This window comes from Mesoplodon densirostris, chromosome 18, assembly GCF_025265405.1.
Source record: "Mesoplodon densirostris isolate mMesDen1 chromosome 18, mMesDen1 primary haplotype, whole genome shotgun sequence".
In the NCBI taxonomy this organism is placed as follows: domain Eukaryota; kingdom Metazoa; phylum Chordata; class Mammalia; order Artiodactyla; family Ziphiidae; genus Mesoplodon; species Mesoplodon densirostris.
This window is the reverse complement of record NC_082678.1, coordinates 35,532,514-35,536,669: the sequence shown is the minus strand read 5'-3', so window position 1 is coordinate 35,536,669 and position 4,156 is coordinate 35,532,514.

The window sequence follows — 4,156 nt, the reverse complement described above, 5'->3', positions numbered from 1 at the left end:
CTGTGTGGAGCACGGGCTCTAGGCACATGGGCTTCAGTAGTTGCAGTGCGCGGGCTCAGTAGTTGTGGTTCGCAGGCTTAGGTGCTCTGCAGCATGTGGGATCCTCCCAGACCAGGGATTGAACCCGTGTCCCCTGCATTGGCAGGCGGATTCTTAACCGCTGCACCACCAGGGATGTCCCTGTCCTTTAATATTGAGGAAGCTCACTTCTGTGCCTAGCTTGTTGAGTGTCTTTATCACTTTCCCAAATGCCTACTGGTTTTTAAAATTGCACGTACATAGCTTTAAAAAAAATAGTGTTAAAGCTGTTAAAACACCATTACATTTAGACCAGTGTCCTGAAACTATGCTTGACAAGAATAATTTTTTTTAAATGGGTGAAAAACAACTGAAACATCTTTGAACAATTGGAATAGTACTGAAAATGTTTCTTTTATGTGTCTGTACTCAAGTTTATTTTTGTTAAGTTTTACAGATACCACAAGTTGATTTCTAATAGGTAGAGTCAGACTTGAATTCGTTTGTGTTTATCTGAGTAAAAGTTTGGATTCTGCAGTCATTTTCACCTGTTTTACCCCAAAGGTTGTGACGATATTGGGGGAAAAAAAAAGTTTCTTATTTTAAATTTATTTAGTGGGTCACAACCAGAATTTTAAAAAATGAAATGGGATAGAGACGTCAGTGTGTGTCCTAGGAAGGGTGCATTATTTTGTGAAATTTTGGATTGTGGCTGGGGTGTATGTATGTGCGTACTGGGTCACGATGAAAAATGCATTTTCTTTTTTAAACAAAAAGTAAAAATATTGTAAATAAATCTAGGAATGAAGAGGCAGGTATGGGGTAGTTCTTTTTCTTGTATTTCTTACTGTCTTTTTGGCCCCCTGAAAGTTTCTGTAACAGAGCCAGTGTACCTTAATTAGATTATGGATGTAAAATATTTCTAACTCTTCGTTGTGTGCAAACATGTGAAATCTCCTGATTTTAACATGTTGACAACTAATCCAAAAACTTAAAAAGCAGATTTTGTAGAAGTAAAAACAAACCAAAGCTCCATTATGAATCTCCAGGTTCCTGACCAGCCTTCTGACTTTGACCTAAAGGCCTATTTTGCGTCATGTCCTTCCGTTAAACAAAACCTCATTCACAGCATGCCAAGAGTGATGCAAAAATAGTTTATTATGATATTGTTTATGTAAAGTTAGGTAATATTTACAGTGGAAATGATCAGCTACATCCATGGGAATCTAGCATGTCACACAAAGGAATAAATATTTTGACAAAGTAACACTTCAGTTGTAGTGTGCAGTTGATCAGAAATTTTGTTTTTAAAAAAGAGCCTCAAACTAAACTGTAGAAGTCTTGAATTATCAGAGAGCAGCAAGCTGACCAGGCTCTTCTCTTCAAGAGGCCCCTGCAGTCCCACGGGAGATGGGCCCCTCCTGGGGACCGCCAGGGGTGGGGGGGGCACGTGGTGCGTCTCCACACCACTTCAGCCTGGTGAACATTATGTTAGTACAGAAATTAAATACCAGTTAAAATTATACAAGCTTATTCTTTGAACATGTACCACCTGTGAAAAATTAGCTGTGGCAGAAGTGCTTGCTGCTGTGAATTATTCCCGAACTTGTCACAGTAGAAGAAACTACCTACGCTTTCCCACTTTGTTCGTATGCTGCCCCCGCCCCGCCAGCAGCTAGGCATAGTATGCTTCTGTCTCAAGTAGCTGGATTGAGACATTCACCCTGATAGAAGAGCATATTTGTGAGAAAGATCACTGAGGATTCTAATTGTTGAGGAGCCACTTAGAAACTTGACGTTTTATAAATATTACTTAGGAAAAGTCTTAATCGCTTAACTGGTTTTGAATCCTAATGGTAAGCCAGTAGATATGTTGTTAATACTAAAGGTAAATCCTAAAATCCATTTTAATTGGTTTTGTGATACAAGCATAACACAAGAATGAATTTAGTGTTCTTTGTAATCTATTCCTAGCTTTCTATAAAATAAAACTGAAACCCGTGATGTAGCTAGCTGTAAAGGGGAGAGGGCAGACGGCTGGAAACGTGAAGGGCAGCAGGCGCCCGTGGGTCTGAAGGCCTCTCTGCGTGAGCTCAAAATGTCCTCCCGGTTCGTCCCACAGGCCTGGACAGTCCAGTTCTCCAGTATGCTTACCAACCTGACGGGCACACATCATAGAATAACAGCATTACGAGTTTTGCAACGTCCATGCCATCACACACAACAACCCAGCGCTTGGCTGGACTCCCACGCAGCCCCCAGCAGGTGGCCACAGGTCATTGACTTGGACACCAAGGCGCTGGGTCTCCTGCAGGTCCCAAGTCACTGTGTGCAGGATCCGGGCAAGAGCACCTCCTGTGTTCCTCCTCCTCCTGATTTTCCTCAGCACTTTGAACGGCTCTGCCAAGAATGAGGAACAAGTACAACCGAGATCTTTCAGGGAAAAACAAAACCACCTGTTAAATGGCCAGAGCTTTATGAAAGGTAACACAAGTCATTAAAAACACTTCCTTGTAATGTTGAGTGGGATTCAGTGTTGTACCCAAAGCTGTTCTTCCTGTCTTAGAAAGCAATGCTTGTATGAGGAAAAAAGAAAAAAACCCCACACAGATTCGTTACAGAAGTCCATGCAGTAACTCCTGAGTAATATTTACACTGCTTGCTCTGAATAATACCCCGTTTTTTCTAAATACAGAGGAACTGGGAGCTGCATGGGGTGTGCGGGGTCCTGTGCGTCCTGGAAGGAATGGACACAGTGTGTCTGAGCTGCTCTCGGGGACACAGGTTGGGCCTGCTCTGCTGAGGGTCTTCTGTTGACAGACCTCAGGGAGGGGAGACCGATTCCCTTTACAGAGAAACAGGAAGAAACTTACTGTTCTCAAAAGGGCAGAAGAACGAGACCGGTCTTTTCCAGTCAGACAAAACTTGAGAGACTGACAGAGTTCATCTCCATACTGGGTTTCTGTCCTGTCTTCCTATAAAAGAACCCAAAGCACATGGTTTCTGAGACCTCACTTAAGGCTGCTGCTTATTTAAGTTTTCAGCTGTGGAAAGTATGGCCTTGCGAAAGTGTACACATGTGAAAATACACAAAACTAAAGTGCAACCCCACCTCCTGAGAGCAGGCTGAGGAGGGCTGGGCTGGGCCTGCTGCGGCGGGAGAGCCCCGTGTCGTGCGCTCGGTGCCGAGAGCAGGGGCGGGAGCTACGTCTCACCTGACCTCTGGTGAGGAAGACCTTTCCCAGGCTTGGGAGTCCGACACCTGCGCTCAGGCCTCTCGGCGCCGTCCAGGATCCCCTCTCAGAATGGCAGGATGAAGGAGCGCCCACGATCACAGGTGGACAAGATGGGTGTGCAGAAGCCTGCAGTGAAAACCTCTGGAAGAAGTCGGTTCTCAGCAGCACCTCCCAAGTCCTCTCCTAAGGGTGGGGTTGCAGCACCAGGGCGCCGGGACCCTCGTTAGTTTCGGCTGAGGGGAGGAAATGCTAGGGCAACAGGTAAAATCTGTTCATAAAGCAAATTCCTATTCAGCATGAAACACCAAGAGCTCAACTGTCCAGGACTTTGGGGGGTGAGACATTCCGAAATACTGCAGTTTCCAGAGGAGAGAAGCTTCCAGTTAAGGTGCCAGATCTTTTTTCCTTCTAGTATTTCATTCTTTTTAAGTATCATACTACACACTTCCCAGTCCTTTATAAAACTTCGGCAACACTTAAATTTCCTCCCCTTTCTAGGTGATAAAGGTGTCTAGTATTTTTGTTTTATCAAATTGCGTCTTGAAAGTAAGTAAGCTTCTTGGGAACAGTGATGAGCAAACTCCTTTTCAGGAAAGGGAACTGCTGGCGGGCTGTGTGCGTTTTACTCTCTAATGGAAAACAGCTTCTGAGTCCCCAGAGAAGACCGCGACAGGAGCGAGCGGCGGGGGGGAGCCGGGCTTGCAGTGCTCCGGCGGGACGCTGCAGCCTCAGGGAGGAGCGGGCGTCAGTATCTTCGCTAGGAGGATGCGCACACCCGTCTGCCTGCTTCTCCCAGCGGGGGACACCACAGGGCGCCCACGCAGGTCTCACCGGCTAGAGCTGGGGGACCCCAGCACTTGGCACCCGGCTGGAGAGGAGGTTCCAGGGTGAGCGCTCACCCT